Source organism: Harpegnathos saltator, unplaced genomic scaffold (genome assembly GCF_003227715.2).
Source record: "Harpegnathos saltator strain DR-91 unplaced genomic scaffold, Hsal_v8.6 scaffold598, whole genome shotgun sequence".
Classification (NCBI taxonomy): Eukaryota; Metazoa; Arthropoda; class Insecta; order Hymenoptera; family Formicidae; genus Harpegnathos; species Harpegnathos saltator.
The window spans coordinates 17348-30932 of NW_020230424.1; the positions used below are offsets into that span (position 1 = coordinate 17348).

The 13585-nt window shown below is 19.2% G+C and overlaps 5 pseudogenes; 3 read left to right on the top strand and 2 right to left on the bottom strand.

Moving 5' to 3' along the window:
- Positions 1-4930: 4930 nt before the first annotated feature.
- On the top strand, positions 4931-5747 carry LOC109504537 (ATP synthase subunit a-like; annotated as a pseudogene).
- Positions 5748-5929: 182 nt separating this feature from the next.
- On the top strand, positions 5930-6511 carry LOC109504536 (cytochrome c oxidase subunit 3-like; annotated as a pseudogene).
- Positions 6512-7414: 903 nt separating this feature from the next.
- Positions 7415-8927, bottom strand: LOC112589754 (NADH-ubiquinone oxidoreductase chain 5-like; annotated as a pseudogene).
- A 2645-nt stretch (positions 8928-11572) lies between these two features.
- On the top strand, positions 11573-12363 carry LOC112589755 (cytochrome b-like; annotated as a pseudogene).
- Positions 12364-12938: 575 nt separating this feature from the next.
- Positions 12939-13551, bottom strand: LOC112589756 (NADH-ubiquinone oxidoreductase chain 1-like; annotated as a pseudogene).
- Between the last annotated feature and the right edge of the window lie 34 nt (positions 13552-13585).

Sequence of the window (13585 nt, forward strand, 5' to 3'; positions counted from 1 at the left end):
GCCTATAAAAAATAATTATATTATTAATATAAATGTAAATATTTATTAATTAATAATACTTAATGAGCATAGTAAAAAAAGTTTGAAAAATAAGCAATTTTGTTTCATTTTTTAAATAAGTTATTTTAATGACGACATAAATCTATTTAAAATAATAATTTATAAAAAATAATAATTAGTATTAACCTTCTTTTAATACTATTTATATTAGTTATATATAATAAAATTAACTTATTTCATATAATTTCAAAAATTATTATGCTTTTTACATTAATATATATGTATTATATAAATAAATTTAAATCTTTAAATGTATTTTAAAAATGCTTTATTATTATTACTTTATTTATTATATAAGAACTTATAAATATATAAGTATAATTTAATAATTATTATACCTAATGATTATTCTTTTTTATTTTTATATATAAATATTTTATACTTTTTGATAAATAGGTAATAATAAATTGAAATAATGATAAATAATAGGTATTTAAATTAATTAAAATATTTAATTAATAAATAATTTAGAATGCCTATAAAAAATAATTATATTATTAATATAAATGTAAATATTTATTAATTAATAATACTTAATGAGCATAGTAAAAAAAGTTTGAAAAATAAGCAATTTTGTTTCATTTTTTAAATAAGTTATTTTAATGACGACATAAATCTATTTAAAATAATAATTTATAAAAAATAATAATTAGTATTAACCTTCTTTTAATACTATTTATATTAGTTATATATAATAAAATTAACTTATTTCATATAATTTCAAAAATTATTATGCTTTTTACATTAATATATATGTATTATATAAATAAATTTAAATCTTTAAATGTATTTTAAAAATGCTTTATTATTATTACTTTATTTATTATATAAGAACTTATAAATATATAAGTATAATTTAATAATTATTATACCTAATGATTATTCTTTTTTATTTTTATATATAAATATTTTATACTTTTTGATAAATAGGTAATAATAAATTGAAATAATGATAAATAATAGGTATTTAAATTAATTAAAATATTTAATTAATAAATAATTTAGAATGCCTATAAAAAATAATTATATTATTAATATAAATGTAAATATTTATTAATTAATAATACTTAATGAGCATAGTAAAAAAAGTTTGAAAAATAAGCAATTTTGTTTCATTTTTTAAATAAGTTATTTTAATGACGACATAAATCTATTTAAAATAATAATTTATAAATAAATTTAATAATTTTTAATTATTACTATTTATTAAAAAAAATATTTTCTTGAATAAATATCTACTTAATTATCTAGCTATCTTTATATTAATTATCCTTAGATTAATTTCTATTTCAATCACTAACCTTTTTTTTATATGATTTATCATGGAAATAAATAATTTTATTTTTATTTTTTTAATATTAAATATATCTAATGATAAAAAATCTATTTTTTTTTATTATATCATTCAAATTTTATCTTCTTCTATACTCTTAATTTCATTTATTATAATAAACTTTCTTTTATCTAATTATTTTTCTAAAATTTTTTTATTAATAGGATTAATGATTAAACTTACAATTCCCCCATTTCATTTTTGAATAATTATCATTATTACTAATTTTAATTGAAAAACTATTATTATTATATTAACGATTCAAAAAATTATTCCACTATATATCTTATCTTTTAATTTACCTAATAATTCTTTATTAATTTATATTTTAATTTTATTATCAGCAATAATTCCTCCATTTATAGCTTTCAATACTCAAAATTTTAAAAATATTTTTTTGTATTCTTCAATTAATCAAACGAGATGATTAATTCTATTAATTTTTATTAAATCAAATTTATGAATTACTTACTTTATAATATATAGATTAATATTATTAATTACAATAATACTTCTTATAATTTTTAAATTATCATTTTCTACCTTTATTATTAGTCACTATAATTTTTATATTAAATTAAGATTTTTACTTATATTTATTAATATCTCAGGATTGCCCCCATTCTCTTTTATCCTCTTTAAATGACTAGGGATCTTTTATTCTATAACTATATTAAAATTAAATTTTATATTATTTCTTTTGATAATAAGTTCATACGCAATAATATTTATTTACTTAAATTTATGTAACTTAATTTTATTTGATTGAATTATTACCAAAAAATTTATTATAATATCTTTTACTATACAATTTTCTATATATTTTACTATATTATTTTTTTCATTATCATTATCTATTCTTATATTATTTTATGATTTTAAGTTAAATAAACTATAAGCCTTCAAAGTTTAAAATTATAAATATTTTATAAAATCTTAATTATATATTTAATAATAATAATTTTAAAATTGCATTTTAATATTTTACTTAAATTATAAGATTATTCTTTTTTAATCTAATATTAGAAATTATTAATTTCATTAATAAATTTACAATTTATCACTTTTATCAGTCATAATATTATGAATAAATGATTATATTCAACAAATCATAAGGATATTGGAATTTTATATTTTCTTTTAGCTATTTATTCAGGCATAATTGGCTCATCCATAAGTATAATTATTCGATTAGAATTAGGCACCTGTAACTCAATGATTTATAATGATCAAATTTATAACACATTAATCACAAGGCATGCATTTATTATAATTTTTTTTATAGTAATACCATTTATAATTGGTGGATTTGGAAATTATCTTGTTCCTTTAATATTAGGCTCTCCTGATATAGCCTATCCTCGAATAAATAATATAAGATTTTGACTTTTACCACCTTCATTAATTTTATTAACAATAAGAAGTCTAGTCTATAGAGGAGTAGGTACAGGATGAACAATTTATCCTCCTCTTTCTTCTAATCTTTATCATAATGGATATTCAGTAGATCTTTCAATTTTTTCTTTACATATTGCAGGTATATCCTCTATTATAGGAGCTATTAATTTTATTTCAACAATTATTAATATATATAATAAAAAATTAAGACTAGATAAAATCCCTTTATTAGTTTGATCTATTTTAATTACAGCTATTTTACTTTTACTATCTTTACCTGTATTAGCAGGAGCTATCACTATACTCTTAACTGATCGGAACTTAAATACATCTTTTTTTGATCCATCCGGAGGAGGGGATCCTATTTTATATCAACATCTATTTTGATTTTTTGGTCATCCAGAAGTTTATATTCTTATTTTACCAGGATTTGGTTTAATTTCTCATATTATTATAAATGAAAGAGGTAAAAAAGAAACATTTGGATCATTAGGTATAATTTATGCTATACTTGCTATTGGATTTTTAGGATTTATTGTCTGAGCTCATCATATATTTACAGTAGGAATAGATGTAGATACACGAGCTTATTTTACATCAGCTACAATAATTATTGCCATTCCAACAGGAATTAAGGTATTTAGATGAATTTCAACACTTCATGGAATAAAAATTTCATCAAATCCTTCTTTATGATGAGCAATAGGATTTATTTTTTTATTCACAATTGGAGGACTTACTGGTATTATATTATCTAATTCCTCTATTGATATTATTCTACATGATACCTACTATGTTGTTGGACACTTTCATTACGTTTTATCTATAGGAGCAGTATTTGCAATTATTGCAAGATTTATTCATTGATTTCCTTTAATTTTTGGTGTATCTCTTAATAATTTTTACTTAAATATTCATTTTATCTCTATATTTATTAGAGTTAACTTAACTTTCTTCCCTCAACATATACTAGGACTCAGAGGTATACCTCGACGTTACTCAGATTATCCAGATTATTTTTTATCTTGAAATATTATTTCCTCCATTGGATCTATAATCTCTATTTCAAGATTAATTTTATTCTTTTATATTATTTGAGAAGCTCTATCAGCTAAACGAATTATTATCTTTATCTTTTCATTAAACTCCTCCTTAGAATGAAAAATGACATTCCCTCCATATAATCATAGATTTAATGAAATTCCAACAATTTTTTAATATGGCAGATTAAGTGCATTAGATCTAAAATCTAATTTATAAAGAAAATATCTTTTATTAAATATGAATACTTGATTAACATCCTTACAAGATTCTAATTCCCCAGTATTTGATATAATAATTTTTTTTCATGATACAACTATAATTGCTATTTTTATAATTACTATTATAATTTCTTATATTATACTTTCCTTATGATTTAACAAAATAATTAATCGTAATTTACTTAGAGGTCATACTATTGAAATTATTTGAACAATTATTCCTATGTTTATTCTAATTTATATTGCAATTCCTTCTATTAATTTACTATATCTCACGGATGAAATTAACTCTACAAATATTTCAGTTAAAGCTATTGGACATCAATGGTACTGATCTTATGAATATACAAATTTTTTTAATGTATTTTTTGATTCATACATAATTCCTTCATCTTCCTTATCTCTTTCTGAATTTCGTCTTCTTGATGTCGATAACCGTTGTGTCCTACCCTATAATTATCCTATTCGTATTATTTCCACTTCTTTTGATGTAATTCATTCCTGAACAGTACCTTCATTAGGAATTAAAATAGACTCTACACCGGGTCGTTTAAACCAATCCTTATTATTTATATATCGACCAGGACTTTACTTTGGTCAATGTTCAGAAATTTGTGGATTAAATCACAGATTCATACCTATCGTTATTGAATCTACAAATATAAAAAATTTTTTTTGCTGAGCTTATAGTAATTCAGAAATCTTTTTTTTAGATAACTCATTAAATGACTGATAAAAAGTATTGATCTTTTAAATCAAACATAATAGAATTATTCATACATCTATTTTTAATGTAAAGAATTAGTTTAAATTTAAACATTAAATTGTCAATTTAAAAAATATTAATTTTAATTTAATATTCTTTTATCCCACAAATAATACCTATAATATGGACCTTTTTATTTTTTTTAATTACTTTTATCATTATTATAATTATAGCTTTAGCTTATTACCTACTTTACCCATTAGCATCTACATCATTAAACAATTTAATAAATGACTCTCTTAAAAATTGAACTTGAAAATGATAACTAATATTTTTAATATTTTTGATCCTTCTACTAATTCATACCTCTCTCTAAATTGAATTAGATTAATAATTATTCTCGCCCTTTTTCCATCTCAAGTCTGGATTATTCCTTCTCGATATGCTTCTATATTAAAATCATTTTTAACATATTTTTTCAAAGAATATAAAATCTTATTAAATTTCTCATATTCCAATTTAATTATTTTTATCACTATTATACTTCTAATTCTATCTAATAACTTTATGGGATTATTTCCATATATCTTTACCGCCTCTAGTCATATAAGATTCTGTATGTCTTTATCTCTTTTATTATGAATAGGAATTATAATTTATTTCTGAGTAAATTTTTTTAATCAAATACTTATCCACTTAACTCCTTCAAATACTCCTTCATTATTAATGCCTTTTATGGTAATTATTGAATTAATTAGATTATTAATTCGTCCAATTACTTTATCTATTCGACTTACAGCCAATATAATTGCAGGTCACTTGCTTTTATCATTATTAGGGTCTACAGGAACCTCTATACTTTCTTTATTTATTCCTTCTCTACTTATAACTCAATTAATTTTATTCATTTTAGAAATTTCAGTAGCATTAATTCAAGCCTATGTATTTTCAATTCTTTCCCTTCTTTATAGAAGAGAAATTTAAAATATGAACAAATCCCACTTTTATCATCCTTTTCACCTAGTTACTATTAGACCATGACCCCTAATTATATCATTATGCTTACTAAATAATTTAATTATAATTATTAGATGATTTAATAAATTTAATTATTATCTTTCACTAACAATTCCTTGTAGTTTAATTTGTCTTTTTCAATGATGACGAGATATTACACGAGAATCTACATTTCAAGGATTTCACTCTTTTATAGTTTATAAGGGCCTTCGAATTGGTATAATCTTATTTATTATTTCTGAAATTTTTTTTTTCCTATCTTTTTTCTGAGCCTACTTTCATGCATCTTTATCACCCTCTATTGAAATTGGTCAACTTTGACCCCCTTATGGAATTATTCCCTTTAATCCTTATGATATCCCTCTAATAAATACTATTATTTTAGTATCATCAGGACTTACTATTACTTGATCTCATCACTCAATATATAATAAAAATTTTAAAGAAAGTAGAAAAAGATTAATAATTACTATTTTATTAGGTATATATTTTACTTCTCTTCAAACTTTTGAATATCTTGAAGCTCCTTTTACTATTGCCGATTCTATCTATGGTTCTATCTTTTTTATTGCAACAGGTTTTCATGGATTACATGTAATTATTGGTACTATTTTCCTAACTATTTCTCTTTTTCGAATATATAATTTACATTTTTCTTCATCACATCACTTTGGATTTGAAGCTGCAGCTTGATATTGACATTTTGTAGATGTAGTATGATTATTTTTATATATCTCTATTTACTGATGAAGATATTAAAATTTAATAATTAATTTTATTATTAAATCTACATAGTATATATTTACTATTACAATTAACTTCCAATTAATAAAATTAATTTTTTAATGTAGATTATTTTTTTTCTATTTTTTATTGTATTCTTTACACTTTCTATCTTTATAGTATCACTAAATTTAATTTTAGCAAAAAAAATAATTGACAATCGTGAAAAAAATTCTTCCTATGAATGTGGATTTGACTCAATTTCTTCTTCTCGATTTCCTTTTAGAATTCAATTTTTCCTAATTAGACTTATATTTTTAATTTTTGATATTGAAATTTCTCTCTTAATCCCATTAATTATTTCATTAAATACATTTAACTGGTGTATACCTATTTCTATCTTAATTTTTATATTTATCTTAATTTTTAGTATTTATATTGAATACTCAGAAAATATAATTGAATGAAAATTTTAATCTTATTAATTATATTCTTTAAAGGATATTAGTTTACTTTTAATAACATTTAAATTGCATTTAAAAAACAAAAATATAATATTTTTATATCTTATTTCAAATTCTCTTAATAAAATTTTAATTTCGACTTAAATATCAGATTTGTACCAAATCTAAGAGATTTTATTTTTTAAATGAAACCAAAATAGAGGTAAATTATTGTTAATAATTTTATTGAATTAAATTCCTTTTAAGAAATATTTGCTTGAACTTCTAATTCATAATTTTAGTGGTTATTAACCATTATATTTCTTATTAATTTATATAGTTTATTGAAAACATTATATTTTCACTATAAAAAAAATATTTTAAATAAATTTATTTATAAATACTTACTTAAAAAATTTAATTAATTTATCTTTATATCTTCAATATAATACTTTTAGTTAAGCTATTTAAATATAATCATCTCCTGATAACTATTCAAGAAACTATAAGACATAATATCAAATATATTTTATATTTATAATTTATAAAATTATTTAAAAATTCTTTAAATAAATTAATAAATAATATTTTTCTAATATACTCTATTCAGCATTTATCATAATAATACATTTTATAAAAATAAATTATTACATACTTATTTATATAAACATATACATAATTCAAAAATCATATTGAACTTAAAAAATATCTCAAGTAATATAATTTTATTATATTAACTAAACTTAACCCTATTACTAAAATTAATCTAAACAATAAAATTACTAAAGTCAATATTTTTTTTCTTATTCTAATAAAAATTCTATTATCTAAAAAAAATAATCAGTTTAACAAAGATCCAATAATTACACTTAAAATTATTAATGATATTATAGATCCATTTATTAAATTTCTTTCACAGACTATAAAATAATTTCTAACAATTTTTATTTTGCCAAAAAAAATATAATAACTTAATCGAATAGAATAAATAACAGTAAAAGATAAAGAAGTTAGTGCTAAAAATATTATTATTCAATTAAAATTCTCAAAATATAAAACTTCTATAATTAAATCTTTAGAATAAAATCCGGATATAAATGGTAATCCACATAAAGAAAATAAAGTTAAATGAAATCTTATTATAGTAAAAGGAATAAATTCATTTAAACCTCCTAATAATCGAATATCTTGATTATTATTTATTAAATGAATAATTACCCCTGCTCTTATAAATAATAAAGACTTAAAAATAGCATGAGTTATTAAATGAAAAAATGACAATAAACTAAATCCTATTCTTAAAATTATTATTATTAATCCTAATTGACTTAAAGTTGATAGGGCAATAATTTTTTTTATATCATATTCAAAACTAGCTATCAATCCTGATATGAACATTGTTTAAATTGAAATCAATATTAATATTCTTATAATTTTTCTTCTTATTATTAAAAATTTTCTAAAACGAATTAATAAATAAATTCCTGCTGTAACTAATGTTGAGGAATGAACTAAAGCGGATACAGGTGTAGGAGCTGCTATTGCTATTTGGTAATCAAGTTGAAAATGGAATTTGTGCTCTTTTTGTTAATCCAGCAATAAAAATTATCATAATTAATATTCTATAATTCTCTATTATAACATTATTTCATCTCCCATACAATACTATTTATCCAATCCCTATTAAATTATAATATCCCCAATTCGATTTATTAAAACTGTTACTATTCCTGAATTAAAAGATCTATAATTCTGATAATAAATTACTAAGCAATAAGAAACTAATCCCAATCCATCCCATCCATATAAAATTCTAATTAAATTAGGACTTATAATTATCAAAATTATTGATATTACAAATAGTAAAACTAAAATAAAATATCGTTCAATATTCTCATCTATTGATATATAAGCTATTCTATAAATTAAGACTATAAAAGAAATAAATATACAATAGCAATAAATAATAAACTAATCCAATCAATAAATTATTAATTCTATATTTATACTATTAATTCTTATTAACTTCATTCAAAAATTAATCTTTCTTGATAATAAAAAAGATTATTCTAAAAAATAAAAAAAAAAAAATATTATTAATATTATATATATAATATATAAAATATAAAATATCTAAAATCAAATAAATTTATAATATCTTTAATCCCACAAATTAAAAATTTCTTAAACTATTTAGATATTTAAAATTATTATTATTTAATAAAATTATTAATAACGGCCAATAATGATAAATTACTACCATATATTCAATTATTTTTCTATCTTTACACTTACCTATCAATACTATCTCTCCATGCTGAATGTAAGAAAATAAATATAGGGATAAAACTCTCCTAAAAAATCTAATTAATATTAAATAAAATATTAAAAATATTCTTACATGAATTAATACTATAAATATATACACTTCTCCAATAAAAGCTATACATAAAGGAAAAGAAAAATTTGTAGCACATAATAAAAACCATCAAAAGTTAATCCTGGTAAAACATTTATTATTCCTTTATTAAGTAACAATAATCGTCTATTAGTACGTCTATAATATAAATTAACTATATAAAATAACCCAGATGAACAAAGCCATTGTGAAATTATAATAATATAAGCTCTTACAAATCCTAATTTTTAAATCTTATTAATCTACATAATATTAAATTTATGTGAACAACTGACGAATAAGCGACTAATCTTTTTATATCAATTTGCAAAAAACAAATAAACCTAGTTATCAAACCTCCAATAATTCTAATCTAATTATAAAATTATTATACATAATTATATATTTTAAAAAAATATTAATAATTCGTACTAATCCATAACTTCCTATCTTTAATAAAATAGCAGCCAAAACTATAGACCCATACACAGGAGCTTCCACGTGAGCTTTAGGTAATCAAATTGAAAATAATAAATAGGTATTTTAATATAAAAAGCACCTATAATAATTCATATTCTCCAAAATCTTAATTTAACTTGATATATTCTACCAACATATATATATCTCATCTTCCATTAATATTATATATTATAATTAAATAAATTAATAATGGTAATGAAATAATTATAGTATATATTAATAAATAAAAGAAGCTCTTAATCGTTCTGGGTTAGCTCCTCAATAAATTACTATTAAAAAAGTAGGAATTAATCTCAATTCAAAAAAAAATAAAATAAAATTATATTTTTTACAGAAAAAAAAGTTATAATAATTAATATTATTATAATAAATACAAATATCTTTATCTTTAATTTTATTTTTTCATTTACTAAACTCATAAATATTAAGCCTATAATCCAAACTCTTAAAATAATTAATATAAAAGAATAATAATCTAATCTAAAAAACATACTAGTCCTTACTATAATATCAATTTTGTAAAATTGAAATAATATTATAAAAACAAACAAAAAACATAAATTATAATAAAATATTAATATTCTATTTCATACTAATATAAATAATATAAAAATTATTATAAATATAATTTTATCATAGGTTATATTAAATTTTATATATATTAAAATTTAAATAAATTTAAAGTATAATATAACTCATTTCCATAAAAACGAATTACTAAAACTAAATTATTAATCCTAACACTCTTTCACAAACTCTAAAAACTAAATAATACATTAAATTAATTTCTAAATTAATAACTCTAAAAATAATATAAATTATTATAGAAATTAATAAAACTATAATCTCAATCACTATTAAAATTACTAATATAAATTTAAATATTAATATAACTAATAAAAAACAATTTAAAATCATTATCAAAATTAACAAAATATCATACTGAATAACTTCAACTTTCAAAATAAGCTTTATAATTTAAATAAAATAATAATTTTGTAAATTATATTTATAATTATTTTATATTATTAAAGCTTAAAATTTACTTATAAAATTCAAAAAAAAAAATAATATCCTACCTTTAATCTCCAAAATTAATATTCTTTATTAAACTATTTTTTGAAAAAATATGAATAAATTTCTTCAAGTATTATTTATAATTCTTTTTTTTTTTATAATTTCTACTATTATTATTATATATACTAAAATTCTTCATCCGTTATTATTATTATTCTCGTACTATTTACAATTATCATTACCTGTGTTTATTTTTCTTCATGAAAATATTCTTACCTCTTCGCTACCTTAATCTTTTTAATTATAGTTAGAGGATTAATAGTTATTTACGGTTATTTTACTAGCCTTATTTCTAATTAGCCAAAGCCTCAGAAAAAGATTCTTCATGCAAAACATTCTTTATGCAAGAGCATACGGTTTTGCAATAATTATTTATATTGAAGTGGAAATTATCAAGTATTCTCTCAATTTAGATATCCTGTACTAGACATAAAATCATTAAATGATATTTTTTCTTCAGAATTTGATAATATTATAGCTATATATATATATATCCTATGAATAATCTTACTTTAATAAGAATATTATTTATATTATTAGCTTTATTCTTATTATCAAAATGAATAATTCTTCAATAAGAATAACATTACGAAAAATTAATTAACAAATATGAATAAAATTATTAAAACCTCTGCTAATTTACCCACTCCTATTAATATCTCATATCTTTGAAACTTTGGTTCCCTTTTAGGTTTATTCTTACTTATTCAAATTGTTAGAGGATTTTTTCTTTCTTATCATTATTGTCCTAACTTAAATTTAGCTTTTCTTAGAATTATTCACATTATTCAAAATGTAAATTATGGATGAATTTTTCATAATATTCATATAAATGGAGCATCTTTTTTTTATTTTTAATCTATATACATATTAGGCGAGGTCTTTACTTTCATTCATTTAAATTAAAATATACCTGAATATCAGGAACCTCAATCTTTTTAATAGCCATAGCAACTGCCTTTTTAGGATATGTACTTCCATGAGGACAAATATCATTTTGAGGAGCTACTGTTATTACTAATTTAATTTCTACTATTCCATGAATTGGTCCTAATATTGTCCAATGAATCTGAGGTGGATTTTCTATCAATAATGCTACATTAAATCGATTTTTTTCATTCCACTTATTTTACCATTTTTAATCTTATTCCTAGTAATTATTCATTTATTCTTTCTTCATTCTTCAGTTCATCAAATCTTTAGGAATAAATAGAGACCTAAATAAAATTCCATTTAATTTTTATTTTTTAATTAAAGATTTAATAGGATTTAATATCATTATTATAATTTTTATTATTTTTATTTTTCAATATCCTTATAATCTAGGTGACCCTGATAATTTCATTCCCGCAAATCCTATAGTAACCCCTATTCATATTAAACCAGAATGATATTTCCTTTTTGCTTACGCTATTCTTCGATCAATTCCTAATAAATTAGGAGGAGTGATTTCTCTTCTTTTATCAGTCCTAATTCTTTATTTTCTTCCTTTTATAAATAAATCTAATATAAATACAACTCAATTTTATACTCCTAATCAAATTCTATTTTGATTATTTATCAATACCTTTATATTCTTACCTGATTAGGAGCTCAATTATTGAATCTCCTTATATACTTTTAAGTCAATTTTTTTCTTTACCTATTTTAGCTTCCTAATTATATTTATATGAATTACTAATTTTGAGATTTAATTTACTCTTTAATATTTAAATTAATTTAATAATTTAGATTAAATTAACCTATTTTTAATTTATAACTAATTAAAACTTTTTTAATTAAATTAACTCTAATTAAATTATTTTTTTATAATTACTCTAAAATTAATTAAAATTTTATTAATATAATTTTAAAATTTTTAGAGAATTTTGCAATGAAAATTAATTTAATCCTAAAAATCATTTTACTTTCTTTAAAAATCATATTTATATAATTCTAAATATTTTTTTTTAATTTTAAATTAAGTTTATGATCTTGAAATAAGTTTATGTCTTGAAAACATAATAAAGAAATAATAAATCTTCTATAAACTTATAATTTATTAATGAAAATATTACTTTAAATATTAAAAAAAAAAAATAAATAATTTAAAGTCATTGGTAAAACAATCTTTCAACATATATACATTATCTCATCATATCGAATACGAGGTAAAATTCCTCGTATATAATAATTACTAAAACTAAAATACTTAATATAAAATTTATTATATAAAAATTCCTTCTTAAATACAAAATTACTATTAAATATGATATAAAAATAATTATACCATACTCAGCTAAAAAAATTAATGCAAATGGACCTCTAAAATATTCTACATTAAACCCAGAAACTAACTCTGATTCTCCTTCTACTAAATCTATTGGTCTTCGATTTAACTCAGCTAAAATTCTGATAAAAAAAATAATTATTAAAGGAGATAATATTCAAAAATAAGAAAGCTTAACCTGTCATTTAATAAAATCAATTAACCTATAACTTTCACTCAAAATTATTTGAATTAAAACAATTATAATAAATCTAACTTCATAAGATAAAACTTGAGCTAAAGATCGAATAGATCCAATTATTGAATATATTGAATTTGATGATCAACCTATTAATATAATGGTATAACTATTTAAACTTAAAATAATAATAATTATTAATATTGAATAACTTATGAAATAAACATTAGTAAAAAAAAAA